At 34.3% G+C, this 26,441-nt stretch overlaps 1 pseudogene; it reads left to right on the forward strand.

Annotated features, from left to right (window-relative positions):
• The first annotated feature begins 201 nt into the window (after window positions 1–201).
• Window positions 202–1,450, forward strand: LOC110330302 (annotated as a pseudogene).
• The last annotated feature ends 24,991 nt before the right edge of the window (window positions 1,451–26,441 follow it).

Here is a 26,441-nt window from a genome sequence, read left to right on the forward strand (position 1 = left end):
ACTAAACATTTATGTTTTGTTTAGAATCCTTTGTAGAAATTATCATTCAATAAAGTATTTTGGACCTGCTCCTCACTCTTTGCTTCTATTTCTCCATTAAAAATGATAAGTATAGGAAGGTTACATCATGGGCTGGGCGCACAAAAGAGCCCAGGGCCCAGTACATCAACCACCTCCCTGGGGCCCCTTGCAACCTAACATATGGCTGCAGGGTCATTGCCCAATATTGCCGGGAAAGCAATTAGCAGGAAGCAGAAAGCGCCTGCCTCACCAGGAGCCAGTCATAATGCTCAGGGCCCATAGTTGGGATCACTCGCTGCACCAAACAAAAAGACACCCCCCACCTGTGAAGCTATCCCTAGTGTGCTATCTGAAGAACCATGAAGTCAGGCTCCAGAATGAGACCAACTACTCTCAGGTATGACATGGTAATACAGTGCAACAACTTCCCAGTCTCCTAAGGGGGAGAGAAATTCACCTCGGGACCTATAAGTTTGCTTCTCAGTGGTTGAATCATAGTCACTTTGCACCTTGTATGCAGCACTAAGTATAACATACTCTTTGTCGTGGATATCTGGACAGGCCAGATCACCAAGATTCCCATTCTGAAAGACCAGAAACCTGGAAGTAGGACACAGCAGGGCTGTGGAATCCATGCAATTGAACTTAATCCTTCTAGAACACTCCTAGCCAATGGAAGAGGCAATTGGATCTTTTCTCTTGTATCCATCAACGATACTATGGCAGCGTTGGGCTCACGAGATGGTCTTATGGGACTCTGGGAGATGACAGATGATGTGTTGACCAAAAGTGATACAAGACATAACACATCACCAATCCCTTTGTATGTTTACATCACTCACTAAGCCTTAAAGGATATCCAAGGAGGATACAAACCCGGACAACTGCACAGTGCAAGCTTTAGCCTTCAACAACAAGTAGTTGGGAGCAGTATCACTAGATGGCTACTTTCATCTCTGGAAGGCTGAAAATACATTGTCTAAGCTCCTTTCCACCAAATTGCCATATTGTCGAGAAAATGTGTGTCTGGTCTATGGTAATGAATGGTCGGTGTATGCAGTGGCTCTCTGGCACATGTCTCATTCTTGGATCCATGGCAGCTATCCTACAACTTCAGGTCTGTCTGCCCCAGGGAGTGAGGCAGCGGGACTCAATCGGTCAGTGAGCTTCTATAAACATATCACTGTAAGCACAGGGCAAGACTCCCTGCTTTTCTATGACATCTGAGCTCAGAGATTTTTGGAAAAGAAGCTCTCATCTTGTTATGGGTCCAAGCCCAGACTCTCAGGGAAAATTACTTTTCAGACATTGATTTTCCCCAATGCTGTTTACAACCATTGCTACTACTTCTCCAAAACAAAACTCTTTGTGGCAGGAGGACCCCCCTCCCTCTGGGCTCCATGGAAACTATGCTGGACTGTGGAGTTAATGACAACTGCCTTTCTCCCAAAAATGCAGACTTGCACTAACTTACAAATGAAAAAGAGAAAGGTTACTTAGTGAATTTGTTATGATAAGAACATTTATGAGGAGAAAATTGTAAATGATAAAAGTAGAGGAATTTTTTTCTGTATTCACTACCTCTGTAAGTGCAGAGTGTAATAGAATGGTTTTAATTGAATATTTAATTGTGAATGAAATTATAATAGTTTTATAGAAACATAGGAATATAATTTTTACAATTCATGTTACATAGTATGAACAATATGCATATTTTAATGTTTTAACCATCTTTGAAGGTTTTAAGAGAAATACATTCACTTCATTGTGAATTAAATTCTGATGGTCCCTTCATCCTTAAGAAATATGTTAACAATTTGACTATGCTTGTGGGTGCCTAGAAAAATGTGAAAATTGCACTTAATAAAAGATAAGTAGCTTACCAATATTGTTACACATTTCATAGTTGACTACAAAAATTCCATCGTTATAGTTTGTGCCGTAATGATTGGTCTGATGTAACATTTCTTTTTAGTATGCCAGCTTTATTGAGGTAAATGCAGTGTTAAAAATAACACTTGTAATCTAATGAACTAGTGCTCATCTTCTGCCCCAGAGACAAAGGCAGGTGGATCTCTGTGACTTCAAGGCTAGTTCAACTGTGTGAGTTTGTCTACACAGGGCTTTCCAGGACAGACAGGGCTGTGTAATGGAAAGATGCTGTTTCAAATATAAATGAAGAAGAAATAGAGGAAGAGGAAAAGGAAGGTAAAGAGAGTAGATAGAGGGGCAGGAAAAGAAGGAAGAGGAGAAGCAAGCAGGAAAGGTGAGGAGAACTATCATTTAGTAAGTACAGCGTCTATATGCATAGTATTTTAAAAGCTTTGTTTAAATAAGCAAATAGGAAGTAATTGAACAAGGTGGAAGATTCTGTTACAAAGAAGTTGGAATAAAAGGAAGATCATTTTCTGGTAAATTTTTCTATTTTTCAAAAAACATGCCAGCTTTTGCCAACAAAATATTTTTATTGTTTTTATCTCAAACTTCACTTTTTTTTTCCTGCTGAATTCATAATCAAAAAGCTTTCATCATTTTAAATTTATACTGAATGAAGAGCTAGCTGGGGTAAGAGGTTTGAGAGAAGATGGAAGCTTTAGAATGAGCTCTGTATTTTTTGTTTTTACAAGTATATATTCCTATATTTTGGATGGAAATCAACAACAATTCTTCAAGACTTTCAAACCAGCTACAAGCAGTTCTCAGACTTAGAGTGTCTTGTTTTGCTTTTAATTTACATTTAGAGTGCATCTTGTTGTAAGTGGTATGTAGAACTCTCACACGAATAGAAGAAATAGAAAACTGTTTATATCTCTGAAGCTGCTGCATGCTGGTCTTATTTTATGTTTTGAATAACCTGAAGCAAGGAATTTTAATAACTATATTCATTTTTGAGTTTGTTTGAAGTAATTGAATTGTGTCTTGTTTAGGATAATTCTAGAGTTTGAAATCTCTGCATTGTTTATTTAGATTAAAACTTTACAGTTAGGATGACTATATAGGAAGTTATAGTAATTGCCACTCACTGGCATTTTTACTCTAGATAAATATTGAATTTGGTCTGTAAGGTAAGTGCTGGAACTTTTATGAATGAGATATTAATTAACCACCTGATTGTTAACACACACTGTGATGTATTTGGTTGTTAAGGAAGGTCTGTGCCAACTACTTTCTGAAAATGAAGGGCATGACAGAAGAACAAACATGAAGACAATAGAGTACAAATTAATATAATTTATTAACTAATATAAACTGCAAAATAAAAGTTTAAAAGACATTAGTAAAAGAGAACATAAACCTTGAACTATGAAATATTTCATTATCATTTTCTTAATCTAAACTACTCTTAGTTACTCAAATGCTCCTCATCTTAAGCCTTTTGTCCAGAAGCATCCTACCCGGGCTTGGAAACTGGCAAAATAATGTATTCTAACGAGTTTCATAGGAGCTTCTCAGACATCTTTGCCTAAACCAACTATAAACACCCACGAGTGCAATTAAACATATCCTTCCCCATGTCCCTTCCAGAACACCAAACATATCATTATTTTATTTTTTTATGTCTGCCTTTGATGTTAGTATATTTTTTAACCTATCAGAATCTAGGGTATATGAAATAGAATATTTTTTATACATTATTTACTTAGTGCAAAACTCAGCCAGGAGAAGCTGCTCTCACTTTTGTTTAAAAGATAGACAGGTTCCTCTAGAGATAAAGAGAGATCTCATAAGATAATCAGAATGATATCCGAGGAATAATCAAGAACATATCATAATGTAAACTTAGTGGGGCAAGGACATTTTGTTCTTGATAACAGCTGCACCCTATTGTACTAAGTGCTTATCACCTTGAATAACTTCAATATGTTTTCACTGAATATAAGCTAACTTTTGAATGGCAATGTTTACAGAACTCTTAAGTAACAGTATGAATACGAGAATGACCTCCAAATAACACAAAAATTATTTTTTTTCTATTCCATCTACATCGCACATGGATATCCTTTATTTTCTAAAGAAAAGAAAACAAAAAAGAAAGAAAGAAAGAAAAAGGAAAGCAAACCTTCTAAATATATGCACTGCCTTATAAGTCAAATAATGAAAGGAATGCAGGAGTTTCCTTTGGGTCGCTGTATAAGATAATGCAATCAGGATAATGAAGAAGCCTGAAATAACTGAAAAATCAGGGAACACTCTAATAAATTACTCAGTGCTGAGTGACTTTCACTGAGGAGAAACAAAGAAAAGTACTTCCAATTTGGACTAGTCTCTATCAAAACTTTTGCAGATAGGCAAAATGAAAACAGAAGTTCTTAAATATGAAATATGTCTGGCATTAAATAATGTTGCCTTATTAATGTGCAAATATTATATTCTTTTGTGTTTTCACAAAAAAATTGGATATAAAACATAAAAGAATACAAAAATGTCTGTAAAACACAATTGGTAACCATGTTATTACATGATAGTAATGCATTTTTTGTAAAAATGTACCTTTATGGTTTTTAAGTGTGTGTGTGTGTGTGTGTGTGTGTGTATATGTGTGTGTGTGTATGTGTGTGTTTGTGTGTGTGTGTGTGTGTGTGTGTGTGTGTGTGTGTGTGTGTGCAGATGGGTGTAGTGTCCATGAGTAATGGAGGAATCATTTCCTACAGACCTGTGGTTATGTGCAAATGTAAACTGCTGGATTTGGGGCCTGGGAACTATACTCAGGTCCCCTGTAAGAGCAATCCTCAATCCTTACAACTCAGTCTTCTTATGATTCCCCAAACATAGTGATTAATACCACAACATTCACATTTTTTTCCTTGCAAATCCTGCTATTAGCTTTCCATAAACCCTTATATTTCTTTCTATGTTAATATATTTCTATATTAATTTCTCCATGAATTTAAGGAAGGGATTTTTAAGACACCATTGACTATTGGAGAATTTACTATGGAAGCAAAAGAAAAAAAACTTCAAAAGCAATAAAAGTTAATTTTGGCTGAACCTGAGTGATAACTCTCAATTTAATTCTATTTTAAAATATAACTTATGATTTTTGAATAATTAAATATAATTCCATCTTTTCTTTTACACATGTAAAATAAATAGCTTTAAAGGCATGAATGTACCATCATGATTTAAGTCAAATATTTTAAAACAGATCAAATGTAAATTTGTTTAGCTGTACATAGTTGTATATACTGCACTGAGGATTAAAGGAAGTAGATCCCTTTAAGCTGTCTTAAAGTGTATACCACCTCGACTTTTATATCTCTGAGATCCTATGAATTACACATAAAATGTTTTCTCTCTCCAAAGCATTTATCGAATACCACTGTATGTTACCTTTTCTTTTTTTTTTTTCACTCTTACCCTTCCTAGGTTTTTACTGGTTACATTATCATGTGACCAATGATTACAACTCAGCCACATAAGTGGAAATTGTTCTTTATGAAATTAAAATTATTGAAGCCTGGAAAAATGGATTCATTGTCCCTACAACAGTTACTGCTCTTCTGGGGACCCAAGTTTAGTTCCAAGCAGCACATGTCAAGTTGGATGACACATACCACCTGTTGGCACAGCCCTACAAGCAATCTATCCCCTGAGACATTCTAGAATATGCATTTTCTAACTTACAGTAACAATGGTGTTCTACAAATCTGAATTAATCCCCTTATCTGAATTGTATTATCACTGGATTTTTTTTCACCAAACTTTTTCTTCCCCAGTACTTGATAACTTTGACTCTGCTCTCCAGGTTAGCTTTTCCAAATTCTAAATGTGCATTCATTTCTGTGCCTGAGGAACACCTTCCGCATCACCTTCAACAACACCTTCAACATCACCATGGCTGGAAATAAAATGAATTTAAATGCAGCCTGAGGTACATCATGAAACTCTGTCTCAAAAATGAAGATATCCCCTGCAACACATGTGGCATTACTAAATTAGCTTAATTTGGCCTCAAAAGTAAAAAAGGAAAAAAGAAAACTCTTAATGTTAATCATAATTTTAATAAGTAATTCAAAACAACTCAAAAGATCAACTGTTTAATGGCACTTGACCTTTTTAACTTTCTGTTAGTCAAGACTGAATACAAGTGATGAATTGGGTTACTAGTCAGTTAATAAAGCACTTTGTGTTATTTTGGAAATATTAAAGAAAACCTTCCTAGTAAAATGTCAAAGAAAAGAATTTATAAATAGAAAGAAAATGATTGTTGAAAAGAAAGAAATGTTTCAATAGAAGTATTTAAAGACAGCCAATTAAAACATTTGTCCAAGCATAATAAAGAAATATCACCATTTTGTGGTAGTTATATTAATATTTAGTCCACATTGATAAAGTTTAAAATATTATTTTTTTTTTAAATACAGTACATTTCAGTGGGTCGTGAAGTACTGTCTTTTTTTTTTTTTTTTTTTTTTTTGCATGTAGAATTCCTTAGTGTATTGGAGCAATTTAATTGCATTAAAAGTTTCAGGTAGCATCGCAATGCAAGTTGGTATAACAGCTAAGTGCCTTAAATACTCTCAAGGACTAAAACCAATTTTCAAATATAGTTTTAGCATGATGATTTATAAAACAGCAGGAGATATTAACCCACATTAAATTAATATATCATGAAATATGGAATTACTAATACAGCTCAACTTAAGCATCTGTGGTTCAAAGAAATTTTGTGGAATTATTTATTGGGGATCTTTCCCCTTTCCAACTTCCCTAACTGCCTTTGATGAATGAGGCTGCCATATCTTTGTCTTGACACTATAAGGAATAGTGTCTGTGCCAATACATATGGCTCTAGGTTTAAAAGTAAAATTATGTGCATTTTAAAGACATTGTCTAATATATAAATATTCTAAAAGTTCTGACCAGTAGAGATTTAGTGTGCAATTTCATATAGTGTGGAAAGGTAGCTTTAAATTTTTAATGTAATTATTTATTATTTCTTTTATCTTCAGAATTATAATACAACTGTTTCATTTCTCCCTTTCTTATGCTCTTTCCAAGCCCTTCTATATATCCATCCTTGGTCTCTTTCAAATTCATGGCATCTTTATTTACTAATTGTTGTTATATGCATGTATGTGTATACATATACATTCGGAAATACATAAACATAGAACCTGCTCAATCTGTCTAATGCTACTTAGATATTTGCTTTGGTGGCTGATCATTTGATTTTGGATAACCAATTGTACTCTACTCTGGGAATAATTCTTTCTTCCACTCCCATTCTGTTATTGCCTGGAGTCCTTTGTGTAGGGTTGAGGCCTCCTGTGAACTTTAGCATCTCTACTGTTCCTGGGTTCAAAATTTAACGTATGTGCATTTTTATGAAAATGTTTAATATATAAATATTCTAAAAGTCCTGACCAGTGGAGATTTAGTGTCCAATTACACAAAGCGTGGAAAGGTGGCTTTAAATTTGAAGTGTTAATATTTACTATTTATTATTTATTTTATCTTGCCAGCATAAGATCTCATGAATGTAGCTTCTGAAGTAGTCAGAGACAAGATCTCAGAGTAAACTCCTTAATCCTGTCTCTTGTATCTCTCTACCCCATCTTCTACAATGTTCCTTGAATTTGAAGTATGCAAACTATATACTCTTCCTTGAGTAATAATCATTATATTGTTAATGTGGTGCTAATATAATTGACTCCTGCATTCAATTGAACTGTTTATCCCATGTAAAACTGCAAAGTAACAGCTATGCTCATATTGTTATGCTATGTGTTAATGCTAACATATTTGGAACAAAGAGAGGGACATTCATGACTCAGGAAAAAGTAAATTCAATTATATTTTTATGGTGAAAAAATGAAGATATTTGGTCATCTGGATATACAACATTATTTGGCTTCTTGGAAATACATCAGAATGAGATAATCTGTTCCCAATCACAAGAACTATGATAGACACATGTAAAAAATATGAGACCTTTTTTTCCTTACAATGAAAAAAACCTGTATACTTGGCAGTAGTCAGTCTTTCAACAACTACCCCCCTGCTAGTGATATGCTAACCACATACACACACATCTCATTTTGCATACTAGAACTGCATACTAAAACTGCTAATATAGGAAAATAAGAGAAAATAATAACATTGGCCATGTTTTACTGTTGGGATGAGATTGACTAGGCTGAACTTGACTTATTTGTTTTGATTCCAGTCTCATTGTAGCACTCTAACTTGATATTAAAACCCTTTATGCCCTTCTCATCTTTTCAAACTGTGAAGCTTCTTCAGGGCCAATTTAATTATTTTCTTTTATTTTCCTATATTAGCAATTGAGTTCCATGCCAATTGCTGCAAAAATATCTAGTATATAACATGAGATGTATGCTTGTGTGTTTTTGTTGTTATTGTTATTGTTGTTGCTAAATAGGGATGCCAAATAATAGAAGACTTAGAATTGTAGATCATTAGTTTTTTCCTTATAAATTAAAAGGATTCTCTACATAAACATCATAAACAAAACATCAAAATTAGAGGGCAGAAATGTTCACTTGCAAATTACTAATATTCAAAACTTATTTAAATTATCTGTAATTCTTTATAGTTTCATTATACTTTCATACCATGCATAATTTTATTTTAAAGTCATAATAGATACTGTCAGTAGCTCAACTTGAGACCGTATATTTTTATTATTGTGGGCCTGTATGTTTTATGTCTGCTTTGAAAAAAGTATATAATAATAATGTCAAATAACAGATTTTAGCAAGACATTTTCCTGCAAATCTACAATGGAATTCTAATGTATTCTATCCTGTTGCCTCTGAGTTATACTGATTTACTCCTCTTATTTCTTCCAACTATTCTTCATTGTACATGTCTTATATTTTAATTAATTTTAATTAATGTTCTCAAAAGAACATGGGTTAAGAGTTGTTTACAGAAAGTGGGTACCCTGCCAAATTCTATAACACCTTTCTCTTTTCTACCATTCAACTGTAAAAACCTCCGACCATTAATGTAAATCATGAGAAGGATAGGACTTCATGATCCCTGTCCCCCTTCCATGGAGGGTGTTTGAATGTTTGATCTCGTACCAATCTTGTGCAGGTAATTGTAGCTGCTATGAGTTCATGGGGAAGAGAGTACAGTGACAGGGGTTAGTAGATGAGGGAGTAGTATATAGAATCCAGACTTCTGGTATGACTTGGATGCTTTTATTCTAAGACCAAATTGTAAGGGCCAGTGTTTATACCCAATTTCCCCACACATGGATCCCAAGCCAATATTCAACAGCTTGTCTTTCATGGGAGAAAATATCAAAATATATTTTGTATCAATTTCTCTAGTTTTCAAAGTTAAAGGAATGTAATAATTGACATTTTTTTCTCGATCATGCTTTCCCTTTAAAGGGAGATTTTGTTCTAAACCCATTGAAATTCAAACTTAGACCTAAAACTTTTCTAATACATCTATGTTATTTCATATCTTTCTTTATTTCAGGGGAAGGCCTGAAATGGTGTGCTTACAAACAGGGGCCCATCATGACTGCCCTCTGAAATGCCCAACAAGCAGCTGAAAGAGACAGATGCAGATATTTTCACCCAATCAATGGACAGATGCTGGTGACTCCTGTGGTTGAATTAGGGAAAAGCTGGAAGAAGCTGAGGAGGGTGACCCTATAGGAAGACCAGCAGTCTCAACTAATCTGGAACCCTGGGATCTATCAGATACTGAGCCACCAGCCAGGAAACATACACCACCTGATATGAGGTCCCCAACACATATACAGCAGAGGTCTGGACTCAGAGTGGATGCACCTAACCCCTGAAGTCCAGACACTGGGGAGGTCTAGTGGGGGTTGGCATCCTCTTGGAGACTGGGGGGGAGGAGGTGTGGGATGTGGAACAGTTAGAGAATGAACCAGGAGTGGGATAAAGTCTGGAGTATAAAAAAAGATTAAATAATAAATTAAAAAGTAAAATGCTCGACACAATTAATTTTTCATGTATTTGATAAAATCATGTGTTTACTATTCTTTTTAATATTTGCTTACTAATATTTCCATAATTTTACAGATTTAATACTAGATAATGTTTTAATATCAATTATAGATACTTACTTCCTCTTCCTACTTTCTACAAATGTACTGAAATATCATGTCTCTTCTGCTTCTTGTAGGCATTCATAGCTAGTTTAAAGTGAATCTTTGATATAGAAAGCATTTATGCTCCATACATTTGTACTAATACCCTCTTCTTATTTTCTGATTTTTTTCTTCCATGAATTAGTCCTGTTATTTCTGCTTTTCCATCTTTTGTGGCAATCATATCCCTCATAGGAATTATTCCAGTGGTCCGTGTGTTGTTTTCAGTTTTCCTTATGTAACACAGACACGTAAAACCAATATTTTTATATTTGGATTGGCTGGCTTATTTGGTACTAACTGATACCAACTGTAATCTCATCATACAGATGCCAACAATTGAATTTTAATGAGGTTTTCCAGTGAATAAGCAGGAAGAGATTATTACTTCTGAGGTTCCTGCTTCATAATTCACCAAACTATCAAAAATCAAAGATAAAAAGACCTATAGATCGCCTGATGATAAGATGTATTTGAGCAATTTTAAACAGTTTTCTTCTTTCTAAATATATCACTGATCCTCCTGACACCTTAACACTTGTTCTAGCTGTCAAGTCTCCTCTATTAGTATTCTTATTCTAAACAGCACCATGTGAGAATATAAATGCATATGTATGTTTATTGCTCTTGTTTTCATCCAAATAAATTTGCTTTCATTAAGCATTTTCTATCTATCATTAATATGCCTGCTGTGTGACTGTGGCTACTGTACATGAAACCACAGAGATAACAGACTTTGTTTGTGTAATTCGCAAAACCCCTAACTAATTATTTGGCAATCAGCATTATACAATAGATAAGTAAGTTATTAATAATTCCTCGATGATAATTATGGTGACAAAGCCATTACATGAAGAGTTTGCTACCATGCAGAGTATCTTTACTAATGAGAATGAGACCTATGCATGTGTGTGTGTGGTCTGTAAGAGAAGAGCAGAGTGCATGCATACCAGACACCAGGCAACAACTCTCTACAGCATAAAAGGTGAAGCTAAACAAATAATTAAAGCTCTTCTTTAGAAACATTGTATTTAGAAACACTGCATTTGAAAATACTGTATTTGGAAACACTGGATTAATAGCCCCTGAAAAATATTTCTATGTATTCTGAATATATCCTACATCATATATGTGTGTGTGTGTCTAAGTAATCCTAAAACATTACCAATACAAGTTTATATGTTATATGATTACATATTATATCTATATCTATATCTACATCTGTATCTATCTATTTATACTTACACAGAAAGTAACAAAAACATCAATATCTTCAATATGTATAAATGTAAACTGAAATAAAATTATTCCTTTTTTGGAAAATATTCTAGGTGAATACTATTTTTGTAACTTTTTAAATGCATCTAAGGCAGATTTCATCATGCACGCATATTTAAGACCCTAAACATCTATTGATCATTTTCGAATGTGCCTATCACTCTATGATCTAATATCTTTAGATAAGTCAGTTTTATTGAACATGTTCGAAGCCTTAGAATCTAAGGAGAGAAATGCAGATATGAATGGAAGATGCTAGTATATCAGAAACTAAAATTTCAGTTTGTTGCTAAGAAAAAAAAAAAAAAAAAAACATTTTGACCAAACTCACCAAGGGCAGAACATACAGGCTGTGCTTCTAAAAGCCTGCTCATTTCAGCTAAAGGGTATGTCATAAGTGCACTTTTTTGTTTGGTACATTTTGAAAATTCTTATGCTGAATAGGATTTTTCTCTGCCATGGAAAGCAGCTTCCAAATACACATTCTCAGGATATTCTTAATGGTACTACAGGTAAGTGAGCGTGCTCTGCTGAAACTCAGGGGAAGTTCGATTTCTACTGCATCGTACTCACTAGCAAATAGTGCAGGGCCATTTCATACTTACAAATGGACCAGTGCTCAATAAATAGCATTTTAGGGAAGTTTGTGTACAAAGACATTGATTTTTTAGTCCTTTTATCCCTTGGTGTCTTTTGTTGTGGTGGTTGTTGTTGTTATCGTTGTTGTTGTCTGTTTGTTTATTTGCTTGTATTTTGATGTTTCTATTTTCATAACATTAGGTCATGCAGATATTTACAACCTATTTTTCTGCATATGGTTTTCTGAGAGTTCATTATAAACTCTTCATCAAGTCCAATATAAGTCTATGTTAAACCAGCTATCATGCTTCTGTCATGAACTAGCTGATAGCAATGTAAAAGTAGGGCTTTTATGCCTTCTCGTATTCCTGAATATTAACAAGTCCGTTATACTAATTAATAAGCTTCAGGTTCTACAGCTGAGCATATAATCAACTATTCTAACCCAATTCTGCCGGTCTAGCCTACTTCGCAGTCATGTGGAACTTTACCTGCCATCTTGGTCTTACTGCCTCCTCCTTCATCCTTGTCCTGATGGTACCTTCCTCAGTCCCACTTAACATCCGTTCCCTTTCTTTGTGCAGAGAATCCGACCTTGTCCTCTCCTCTTCAGCTATAGGCTGTTCAGCTCTTTATTGACCAATCATAAGGTGGTAGAGAACAACATTTTACAAAACACCGAGTCAGGAGATGCTTCATAATAATGACAATACCAAAAGTTGAATTGCAACCATATCTCTGAGTATAGAAATCAGCATTCAAATGCACAGTGCACAGAAACACCCCCCAAGATTTCAATAACTAAGAGAAGTTAAAGGAACACCTGATGTAGGTATTTCAGATAGACATTTAACAAGGACTTATCCACTTTTTTTCCATTAGAATTTGGCTATATATAATCCTGTTGTGATATCTCTTTATCTATTATAAAAAAGTACCTACATTTTCATACATTGTTCACTTATATGCATATAAGATATGAACATATTGTTGTATAACATTTTAATGGATATAATATAATCATGGAAGTGTCAAGAGGGCATTGCTGCCAAGACTTATAACTTGAATTTGGTCCCTAGAATCCACATAGTGGAAAGAAAGCTCTTACATCTATAGGTGCACATATAATATAAATAAATACAAATATAATCAAAATAATATACTTAAAATTTATGATACTATAAGCTATCATAAATAGTAATTTGTGTTTATTAGCCATATGAGCTCACTTCAGAACTAAATCTTACTTAGGATTTGCAACTTGGGCAACAAGGCTTCTTCAGTAACAAGGACATAATACACAGGGGAAAAGCTTGATTTACAGAAATATGGTTTACTTTAAAAGATCTTACTATCTCTCAGAGCTAACAAGCACATTGAGAACAAGGTGAGAAATGTGGCAAAATCTTAAAACTTAACACTGATCCAATGTTTCACAAAGGCGGAATGAAAACAGCAACATGTAAAAGATGAAGCAAGGACAACATAAATTGTGGTGTTGGAATCAAAAGGAAGATAGCCTCTGACAAAGCATTGACAAAGCAGAGTCAGGTGCTCTTATATTTGATGCTGTCTTTGCCGTTTATAAGCAGTATCTCCTTAACCTGGTAAGCCAATGACCTAGACTGCTTTCATAATTACAGAAATAGATACATCCTAACAGCACATCAACTTTAGCATTCATATTTTAAATTACCATTCTATCAAAACGAGAAGTTAAGATGATAATTTCCTTGAAGAATATCCAAATAACTCCAAATCTTATATTATCCACAATCACCAAAGGATTTGTTCAGTTCATGTTTTCCAGAATAATGATTGTAAATGTACCTTTAGCTTTAAAAAGTAACAAAATTATTCTCATCTTTAGTTCTTTCACCTAACACCAACTCCATTCAGGTGTAGCATACCATTTGTTATAGACTTTTTGATCAACCTAAAGTCATGTCTTCAGATTTTTTTTCACTGATTACAAAGTAGCACAGATGCATGGATTGTTTAATCTAGAGATCAAGAAAAATTTCTGTGAATATGGATTTTTATTTTTGTTTGAAGATACAAGGAAACATCACCTTTAAGAAATTTTAAATCTGTAAATGTACCCAAGGAAATTACAGTAACAGTTCAACAATAGACTACAGTACTGATGCATAGACTCTACCACCAATTACCAATTACTCTTATAGAAATAGCTGACAATTTTTCTGAGAATAGAACACAGGACAGGTTGCTTATGAAAAGGTGTTTTGAATGAGTATAAGGGACATCAGGTACATGTGGGTTTTTTTGTTTTCTTTTTTTTTGTTTTTTGTTTTTAATACCAACAATGATCCACAGCCATCACCACAAATTGAATCTCTGTTTCCTCGGTCACTTCACTGTAAATGAGAGGTGTGGGTAATAAATGATAATAAAATTCAATTCACCCAGATATAAAGTATATTCAGTCACAGTATTACAGATGAGTCGTTCAACAAACCTGTCATATACCAAGTGACTGACACGTTCTTTAATGATGGTAAGTTCTGCCCTATGTTATCTACCCCCAAGACCTCTAAAGAAAAAAATGTATCTATTTGGGAGTACTCAAAAGCAAGTCAGATTGATTTAAATTTTTATATAAATTTGGTTTTTGGTAATTCAATAATATAAGCATAATGCAGCAGTTTTTCAACACACTTACTTGTCTGAAAAAATGACCCTATGAGAGAAAAATAAGTAGAACCTGGATTGTCTAGTATTTATTTAGCTGTCAGCTTCTTATATTTAGAGAGTATTCCCATTATACTGTTTCCCAAATAGGTGGAATTCAGACAAGTGATCTGGAGAAAGAAGGATTCTGTCATGTCTATTTTAAATCAAAGTCTGTCCAGTAGTTTCATTAAAGTTACTGGGGTGCACATAATATAAAACAACACAATAAGACCCATGTGTTTAAGGCTTCTTATGGTGCTGGTGAAATTAGGAGTCAATGACTGGAGGCAGACCCTATCAAGAATAAGTGAATTTTTAAAGTATGTGTTCTATAACTGTACCCTGCTTTAATTCCTTCCTGTCCCACTGCTTCCTGTCTACTGTGGGTGATTAGCTTCCCCCCACTTGCTCCTATTACCATGATGGTCATTCATCCCAAGTGTTCAGGTACCAAGCCCGCTGTACCTGTGAACAAAAATAAATCATCTACCCTTAACATGTTTATGGTAAATATTTTCTTAATGTGACAAGAAAGATAATACATCCATTACTGGACCATTGCCAAACATTAAAAGATATTAAATATCTTCATATGTTTCCTATTGATTTTCTTTTAAAACAAAATTGAATTATCATAACCTATAACTGGAAATGTTACAGTCCCTGGTGTAACATTATTGTTGTTTACCTACATGGTCCTGTCAAACTATTTGAAAACTATGGTTACACCTATAGGCCTGGGCTGTCAAAAATTCTGTCCAAAGAAGATCCTTTTGGCATTGGGACAGCAATCAATCCATAAACCCATCAATCATCAAAGTCAAGAAAATAAGTGACTATGAGTAGACAGGCCTAACGGGACAACTGTATTGAGCTTCCTATTAAGGCATTGCAAGTGTCATAAAGGAGAGAGAACAAAAAAGTCAGAGGACATATATGACTATGGTAAATATAATATGGATATTTTGTCCAGGAAATAATAGTAAATCTGGATCCCTGTGTAAAACAAAGCCAGTGAACATTTCAGTATTGATGAGGGTGGATATCACAAGGCCACACTTCTACTGAGAAGCTGTTGGAAGCTGATGACTATTTGGGGAAGGAGAGTTATTAATTTGGGGATGTGGCAATTTGTAGATTCCAAGCTCCAATATATGTCCTATGTAAATATAGGCTGCACTAATTGAATTTCATTGATTACTTAAAAAAATGAAAAAGAAAAACACAGAGAGCTGGGAGGAGTCTGTTGATGGAGAGGAGAAATGAGGGTATTTATGATCAGATAGAAATTCTCAAAGAATACATTTAACACTCAAAATAACAGGAAGAATAGGCTTGAAACCTATTATTTTGTAGGCATGTTAGTTAAAGTTATTGCTTAGTTAAAACTTATCGTTAAGTTGAAATATTCTGTCGATATGGCTTAGACCATAAGCTCTAAATATATTTTTATTAAAAATTACTAGGAAGAAAAAATGGCCATATCAGTTATGATAGTAACTGATTTGCATTTACTTATTATAATATTTGTTTTAATATGCTTAAGAGCTTTCCTAAAATAGAGTAATATTAATATGGAATAGAAAAAATACATGCTAAATGTTATATGAAATACAAGTCTGCATGGTAAGCTAAGGTAGTTAAGAGTATATAGCTACTTTATAGATAATCAGGTACAAGTCCTGTATATAAGTTTGGATATTTAGTCCTTGTGTTTGATCTTTGATTAATTAAAATGAAATGTAAATTGAAGAATAATACACTAAGTCTGGAGAATAACTTATTGGTTAAGACAGCCCACCTCTCTTCTAAAGGATCTAAGTTTGGTTTCCAGCATTATGTGCCTTCAACCAGCTGTAACTCTAGCTCTGGGGCATCTGATTCCATCCTCTAGCCTCTTGGGTACCTACACTCATATAATGCACAAAATTTCATGCATCTCACATGCATAAGCATAAAAAGAAATTATATTTTTAAAAGTAAAGAATTGACATGATAATGAAATAAAATGTAACAACAATATAGTCTTCATTCAGCATCCTTGTAGAATATTCTCTATTCATCTTTACAACTATATTTTCTAAAACAACCGAATAGTTTTTTATTACTCATACATGTTATTCTTAAGGAGAATAAGATTTAACATTTTATTTGAATTCATAAGAGGATAGTACATGCAAACAAAATACCAACACTTACATACAAAATATGTGCATAATTTTTTTGTAAAGTAGCTTATTATCCTTAATATATTAGGTTATCCTGAAGACACATAATTTAGATACTACCTAATTTTTCATATTGCCTCTATTTGTACATTCAGTACTAACATTATATTTTAAGTAAACCTTTTGAGTATCTAAAATAAATGCTATATATATTACTGTAAACCCATTTACAGACATAAGAAATACAGTTGTGTAATTAGTGGCACAAAGAAATTTTGTTGAGAATCATTATTTTTATGACAGGATTGGTTTTTACTAGAAGAAACAAATAATTGAAGAAATTGACAGTCACGACCATACTCAATAAGTTAATCCATATGATCCTATGCTAAAAACTAAATGAACAGATACAGATAGATGATGTCATCTTGTTGTCCTTTTTCAAAATGAAATGTGTCCAGAAATGACCTTTTTATGGATGCCATTATGTTACTCCCAAATTGATGTACAATATTAGGGGAATAAGTCAATATCATCACAGTTAAAACTGTTAATTCAAGTGTAAACTGTGTCAGTCTTTCAAAAGCTTATGAGGGAAAGTTTGAAAGGATAGTTTGTTTGTCTTGTATATATATATCAACAATAAAAAAAAACAAGCTTATTTTAAAATATAGCATAAATGATGTTAAAACTGTTAAAGCTAATAACTAAGAAATTATTAGCAGGAGATTTCTACCTTAAAAGTTCAGATAAGTCTGAATTTTGACAATCACTGCAGTATTCATTATCATTTACGTTCCTGGTGTGAATATCATTTCCTAACAAAGGTCCTACTGAGTATCTTTTAATATTTGTGCACAAATTTTATTTTAGTTGTGATTAAACATGTTACTTGTGTTTCTGTTATTAAAGAAGATACAAGAAGACAGACACCTTTCATATCTTAATATTGTTATTCATATCATCTCCAAAACTACAGCTTTTTATGATTTTCAGGGTTTAAATAATTATTTTAAACAGCTTGTCTTAAATCTATATTTAAGATAATTCAAAGGAACATAATGTATATTTTTCATTCTGAAAAAAATATTTATTATAAGAAGATTGTGCTGTGTTTTATGAAAACGAAGAAAGAACCAGGAATTCTTTGGTAAAAGTGCAGTATGGTGACATGGACAGGAGTACCTCTGCAGGACCATGCTGAGATATCCCTTCCCACTGAAGTACCAGCCATAAGAAGGATATAGTATGGAATAGAGTTTATTTAGGGCGTGGGAGGGATGTTGAGAGAGAAGATGCAGAGAGAGAGAGAAGGAGAGAGAAGGGGTAGGGGAGACCGAGAGAAAGGGCAGGGAGTAAGAACTTTAGAGGATACAAGGATAAGAGAGTGAGTAATGGGCAAACAGCCTCTTTTATAGTTAGGTATAACTGGATTTTGTGAGTTAAATGTGGGGCAGAACCTAGAAGGAATGCTAACATTCTATAATGTTGCTAATGTAAATATTACTCACATCCTCATAAAAAAGGACACAGATTAAGCTGTTTCTTATCTATTTGAAATCGAATTATTGTTTTTTACATTTCTTTTTTTAACTTTGATCAATACTCATATTTTCTTCAAAGAATGTAATCATGTATCAAGAAGATATGCGAACATGTTTGTTTCATTGATATGTACAAAGGATTAAATTTATTCTGTAGATACGTATATTGATAATTTTTAATTTCAATAGAAAACATCTCCAATACTTTGATTAAGAATGGCCCCATAGCTTCACATAGTTGAATGCTTAGTAAAAAGGGAGTGGAACTTTTGAATAGGATTGAAAGGTTACATGTGAGTTTTGAGGTTTCAAAAGCTCAGGCCAGGCCCAGAGTCTCTTTGTGTCTGGTTCCTGCTGATCCAGAGGAAGTACCCTGGTTCCTTCTGCACTACAATATCTATCTGCATGCCACCTTGCTCCTTATCCTCATGATAGAACAGCTATCCTCCATCTCCCAAGGAATGACCAAAAGGATGTGGATTTTGACGTGATCACAGGTGGAGAGAGAAGCTGGGAGTTGCTAGGGAAGGGAAAACCATAATTAAAATATATCAAAAGTCTATTTTCATTAAGAAAAATATAGGTCAACATAAAGTATTTTTAGATAATAATAGATCATATATGTTTTCTTAACTAGTTTTCAATGAGTGAACTTACAAAATTTATCTATATGTCTATAACTTTATAAACTGACAAAATGTCTTTACTATCTAAAAATGACTAAACATTTTTAGACATTAAGCTTCATGTCTAGAAATAACATGTCAGTTCTCACATATACCAACAACTGGTAATTAACTAATAGGTAGCATTGTAAGAGATTATCAGTATGAAAATCATTGTAATTTTACAATGAAAAAAATGTAGTTCATAATGATAAACCATCTCAATAGTAATTTAGCTAACTAATATTTTAATACACACTATAAAGAAAAAGACTGAACTTGTTATTTTGTCTCTATCATGTTATTAGCTGTTGATATCTTTGAAGCAGGTTGAATACATTGATATATATTAATGTAAAAATTTAGACATGTATTTGGGAGAATTATCACAATAACACACAGTAAGTATAATTTAACTGAAGTTAAATTCTAAGCTTTAATCTTTAATACTAAATAAATATTTATTGTGGTTTTAGTGCCTGTAAACCTAACAGTCAGAATCTTAATTTCATTAGTCTGCTTATTTGCCACAAATATGGTCAAAGTTGCCTGAGAAACAAGACTTTCTTCTCAAATATTTTACACATGATTTCTATAGATTTCTTATAACTTTTTGATGAGAAATGAAATCACATATTATGATAATTAGTTCATAATATTCACTAAATATACCATATTTTAAAAGTTCAATGATTTTTATTAGTAGCTATATAAACACAATACTTTAAAATCTATAAGATTATTTTTCAGATGCATAATTGCCTAGAAACAGAATATTTCTCAAAGATCTATATGTAGAACACTTGGCCCAGGAAGAGACAGAAACTAGGTTTTGTGGTTTAGTAAGAAGCTGTCTGATAAGTGGATATTAATCCAGAAACTTAGAATACCCAAGATACACTTTGCAAATCAGAAGAAAACCAAGAAGAAGGAAGACCATCGAGTGGATACTTCATTCCTCCTTAGAATAGGGAACAAACTACCCATGGAAGGAGCTACAGAGACAAAGTTTGGAGCTAAGACAGAAGGATGAACTATCCAGAGACTACCCCACCCAGGGATCCATCCCACCATCAGCCACCAAACCCAGACACTATTGTACATGCCAGCAAGATTTTGCTGAAGGGACCCTGATATAGCAGTCTCTTGTGAGGCTATGCCAGTGCCTGGCAAACACAGAAGTGGATGCTCACAGTCAGCTATTGGATGGAACACAGGGCCCCCAGTGGGGGAGCTAGAGAAAGTACCCAAGGAGCTGAAGGAGTCTGCAACCCTATAGGTGGAACAATAATATGAACTAACCAGTGCCCTCAGAGCTCGTGTCTTTAGCTGCATATGTTGCAGAAGATGGCCTAGTTGCCCATCATTGGGAAGAGAGGCCCCTTGGTCTTGCAAACTTTATATGCCCCAGCACAGGGGATTGCCAGGGCCAAGAAGTGGGAGTGGGTGGGTAGCGGAGCAGGGTGGGGGAGAGGCGGTATAGGGATCTTTGGGGATACCATTTGAAATGTAAATAAAGAAAATATCTTTAAAAAAAAAAAAGTTGTCAATCATGGGTCCAAACCTTCAGACCACTTTGTTTTCTTTAGCTTTCTTGACTTCACGATAATGATGTGACTGATCTTGCTTATCCTTTACTACAGCCAGGATGTGCTCACATAACAAGAGCCCAAGGCAACAGAGAAATTGATTTTAAACTGGAGCTTTTAAATTCAGGAGTTAAATAAGGCCTTTTCTTCATAAATTGTTTATCTCAGGTATTGTCCATAGTGACATAAAGCTATACCAAAATCTTCAATCTTTTGTTTAGAAAATATATATAAGAAGTAAAAGGAAATTAACACTTGATAGTAGCTCATTAATGAGATGAATAAAGTTTTTAAATTGATAATATCTTCAAATAAACCTGCTTGGTTGTCACTGGCTTTGCTTTTTGATAAGTCAATGCAAATTAAATTTATCTAAGTAAACTACTAAGGGTGGAAAAAGGGGTGGAGAGATGGCTCAGCCACTGAAGGGGATGTTCACAACCAAAAAGTTTAGAGTGAGAATTGATGAATCAGCTTTTTACAAAACAGCAATACTGAAAGATGAAATTTTTAACATGTACAAATAAGTTTCCTTCTTTAGACCTACTTTTCCGCATTTCTTCATATTTTCCCCCAAATTTCCTTTTTGTTGTTGTTATTAATAATTCAATTAACAGGAAAAACTGTGATTTTTTCAGTGAAATTGCCATAATTTTTGCATAAAATAGACAATGTACTGCTAAAAAAGAAAATACATTATCAATATTAGAGTAAAGACACATACAATTTCCATATCTGCTGGAAAACTCAGAGATTTAATGTGGTTGTAATAACTTAAATGTGACTATTTTTGTTACCTATGTCCAAACCCTATGTCCAATTTGCTTTCCTTAGCCTCATACATATTCAATACTTAATGATAAGGCAGGCACAACAGATTCCTTTAATCTTTCCTGATTGCCCAGGTTGGACACTGTAGTAGCTAGGAATCAAACAGACTACCAAACCAAAATACTGACAGATTCTAAACTATGAATGTGAATGGTAGATGTAATCAAGCCTCCTCCTATAAGAGTCACTTGAACTGTACCTGTCTCTGCTCCAGAACTAAGATTTTTCATGTATAAGAATAAATTGAATAGAGAAACCACCTTGCCTCACTGGGCTATGATTAGCATCTTATGTATTTGTTATATTTCTAAAACGATGTTTGCAATAACATATATCAAATGCCTTTAAAAACATAAAATATAGCCATTTAATAATGTCCACAATTTTCTTATTATATTCAATTATTTTCGAATTTCTTTCTCTGTCTTCATGCATGAATTTTAACCTGCTTATTTTAATTTATTATTTTGGAAAATATAAAAGCCAAGCATTTTTCAATTTTATGGAAAGAGCCATAAATAAAATGAACAATTGATTCCTTCTCATATGTCTGTAGTTCTGTGGAAGAAACAAAAATAACAAATAAATACATTTACATATATTGGTTTATATTACAAATAATATATTAGTTTTTATAATACTATTATACTGAATTATACAATTACGACCTAATGGTAGCTAGTTCCTGTGTACCACACACAATCCTGAGGGTAATATTATTATATCGTCACAATAAACCTAGCACAGGTTATTATGGTATTTTTCATTTTTATGGTCAAGAAAAGTAACGAAAAAAAACGGGCTGGTAAAAGTGCTCACAGTTACATTTTGAGTAAATACCAAAACTCAAAGAATATGGCATAAAAACTCTGCTTTTTAACATTATGCTATGACTGTAAAATGTGGAAGTGATAAATGTACATATTGGAAAGAAATGTGGTGGCTACTTGATATCCATGGGAGTCCTGCCATTTTCTGAAGAGAAATGGAGGAAGAGTGATTCGGGAGGGAGGGGCATTTGGGGGAGGGGGAGACTGAGAAGAGAGAGGAAAAGGAAACTGCAGTTGAGATGCAAAATAAAGATGATAGATAGATAGATAAATAGATAGATAGATAGATAGATAGATAGATAGATAGATAGATGATTGATAGCAAGATGTATAGATGTTAGATAGAGAGATAGATAGATAGATAATAGATAAATAGATAGATAATAGATAGATAGACAGATAGACAGACAGATAGACAGACAGATGGATAAAATAAAACAGAGCTATGTCAGATCAGAAGATTATCTCCTTCACTTGCTCAAGGACAGTCCCTCCACCACCTCAAGGAGAGAAAGGAGCCAATCATAGAAATACATAATAAGGAAATGAAGCCAATCAAATAGAATAATTAAAATTAGATTGTTTTTAGACTTCATCTTAACTTTAAACATTTTCATTGAGTTTTAGTTATTGATAAAGCTGTAGGAATATTTCAAATAATTTGGTTTGTGGATCTAATATTTCAATAAGTACATGGCACCCTGTAATTTGTCGTGTTATTGTACAATTTAGTTAGTCTACAGTGAAATTTGTTATATCCTCCCCTCAAGCATTTACTCTAATTCTGCTAAAATATGGTCACTGATGACATATATTTAAGGTGTCACCTCTGAGTTAAACATTTTTATCATTGTTTCATTTATACGACAATAAAGAGAAAAATAATACTACAAAGGAAAAAAACCTGTGACACTTCAGTTGGGAAATTATAATTATTGAGTCACCACTCTCACTGCAATGATCAAAGAGAGGCAAAATGATTTTGTCTCATAATTTGAGTAGATGCAGGGGCAGGTAAGCTGAGGAGGTACTGCCAGTATGTGACTGGTTTCATTGCATCCAGAGTCAGGAAACAGGGAGATGAAAGCGTGGATTCGGCTCACTTCCTCTATTTTGGATAGTGGAATGGTGCCAGTCACTTTAAGCGGTGTCTTTAGACCTTGGTTATCCCACTGTATAAACTCCCACATAACAAATCTAGAAACTGTCTCCAAGGTGATAATAGATCCTGTGAAGCTGACACTCAGCATGCTCCATCAGGGTTGTTTTCTCTGCATTCGGTAGATAAAGACATTTACTATATCGAGAAATAGAGTCTGTAATGAACAGGTGTCTTTTCACTTTATAAATATGAATACTGAGTATGCCAATGTTAAATGTATGGCATAATCTTTGAACATGATAGTGCTGGTTATTCTTCATTGCTCTAAATGATGCAGGAATTACTATCACTCCATCTTTCCCCTTTACTTAGCTTGATGAGAGGGCAGCCCAGCTCAAACACTGCAGCTGAGAATTTGAAGAGAAGACAAGCACTTAATGTGTGCAGGCAGACTTAAAAACTTTAAATGGTGTCTCAGAATAAAAGGGAACTGATTTCTCTGACTATATGTGACTGGCAAGCTCTGTACCCATTAATTTCCTGCTTTTTGTGTAATTTTGAAAAATTGTATGTTGTTTGCCTTCCTACTTCCATTTTCTGTTGCTGTGAAAAAAAATTACCTCACTATTTCTTTAGAAATAAATAAGAATTCATCTTATCTCCTAAAGCATTGCAAGAGATAATTTTTATCCTCTTCTATGTGATTAAAAATTATTAAGAATAAGACTCTGGTTATTCCATATGTGAATGGGCCAATGCTCCAAATATCTGTAGGTTTCTCACCCACTACTAACCCAATCATTTTTATCTTCGCATTCCCCCTTTCTTATTTTTTAATCTTTTTATTCTGCAATACTTTAACTCTAACAATCATAACAGCTATGAAGAGGAACTAAGACATACCTCTGCATGCTCTACAACTGCTGTTTAAGTTTCTGTTGTCTCAATTGAGTCCATTTACAGTCTGTAGGCTACATTATCCTGGTCCCCTTGATACCTCTGGCTCCTATAATTCTTCTTCTCTTGGCCTAGCTCCAAGTGGAGTAACCCGATGGAGTTCTTCAATTTGGGCTCACTCTCTGCCTTCACATAAAACCAGGTATACTGAAAATAATAGGAATGAAAGTGGGGAAGAGCCATGTGCAAATGGGCACAGGGGAAATTTTCCTGAACAGAACACCAATAGCTTATGCTCTAAGATCAAGAATTTACAAATGAGACATCATAAAATTGCAAAGCTTCTCTTAGGCAAAGACACTGTTAATAGGACAAAACGAACATCATTCAACAGATTTGGAAAAGATCTTTACCAATCCTATATCTGACAGAGAGCTAATATCCAAAATATACAAAGAAGTCAAAAAGTTAGACTCCAGAGAACAAAATAAACCTATTAAAATAGGGGAAAGAGCTAAATAAAGAATTCTCAATTGAGGAATACTGAATGGGTAAGAAGCACCTAAAAAAAAAAAAATGTTAAACATCCTTAGTCATCAGGGAAATGCAAATCAAAACAACATTGAGATTCCACCTCAAACCAATCAGAACAGCTAAGATCAAAAACTCAGGTGACATCAGTTGCTGGCAAGGATATGCAAAAAGAGGAACACTCCTCCATTCCTGGTTGGATTGCAAGCTAGCACAGTCACTCTGGAAATCAGTTGGAGGTTCCTCAGAAAATTGGACATAGTATTACCTGAGTACCCAGCAATACCACTCCTGGGCATATAACCAGAAAATGCTCCAGCATGTAATAAGGACACATGCTCCACTATGTACATAGGAGCCTTATTTATAATAGCCAGAAGCTGGAAAGAACCCAGATATCCCTCAGCAGAGGAATGGATACAGAAAATGTGGTACATTTACGCAATGGAGTACTACTCAAGTATTAAAAACAATAAATTTATGAAATTCTTAGGTAAATGGATGGAACTAGAAAATATAATCCTGAGCGAGGTAACCCAATCACAAAAGGACACACATGATTTGTACTCACAGATATATGGATATTACCTCAGAAGCTTGGAATACCCAAGATATAATTCACAGACCACATGAAACTCAAGAAGAAGGAAGACCAAAGTGTGGATATTTCTGTCTTCTTAGAAGGGGAAACAAAATATCCTTGGAAGGAGTTAAAGTGACCAAGTGTGGAACAGAAACTGAAGGAAAAGCCATCCAGTGACTGTACCACCTGGGGATCCATCCCACATACAATTACCAAACTCAGCCACTATTATGGATGTCAACAAGTACTTGCTGACAGGAGCCTGATATAGCTGTCTCTTGAGAGGCTCTACCTATGCCTGAAAAATACAGAGGTGGATGCTGTTAGTCATCCATTGGCCTGAGAACAGGGTCCTCAATGGAGAAGCTAGGGAAGGGACCCAAGATGCTGAAGGGGTTTACAGCCCCATAGGAGGAATAACAATATGAACTAACCAGTACTCCTTGAGCTCTGGGGGACTAAACCAGCAACCAAAGAATACACATGGGACTCATGGCTCCAGCTTCATATATAGCAGAGGATTGTCTTGTAATTTATCAATGGGAGGAGAGGCCCTTGGACCTCTGAAGTCTGGATGTTCCAGGGTAGGGGAATGTCAGGGCCAGGAAGCATGAATGGGTGGGTTGCTGAGTAGGGGAGCGGGAAGTGTATATGGGGTGTTCAGAGGGGAAACCAGGGAATGGGATAACATTTTAAATGTAAATGAAGAAGATGTCTAATAAGAAAACCCATGCAGCAACAACAGAAAGCAGGCTCTTCTCTGTACCAGTATCCACTCACCTCCACATGCATGCACTCTTGCCTTGCAGAATTAGTAACCGAACATAAGAGATACAGAGATGAATATATGAATGTAGGAGGGGAAGAAGACATAAATTTGGAAGGAGATTTTCATTGAAAGTGAGAGGGGTGGGAAAAAAAGAGACTGGGTGCAGAAATGATGAGATGAAAGTATGAAATTGTGAGACAAAAAATTAAACTAAGTGCTTAAGAATGAAAAGAGCTTTGTGTTCATAAGTAGACATCA

This window comes from Mus pahari, chromosome 13 (assembly GCF_900095145.1).
Source record: "Mus pahari chromosome 13, PAHARI_EIJ_v1.1, whole genome shotgun sequence".
NCBI lineage: Eukaryota > Metazoa > Chordata > Mammalia > Rodentia > Muridae > Mus > Mus pahari.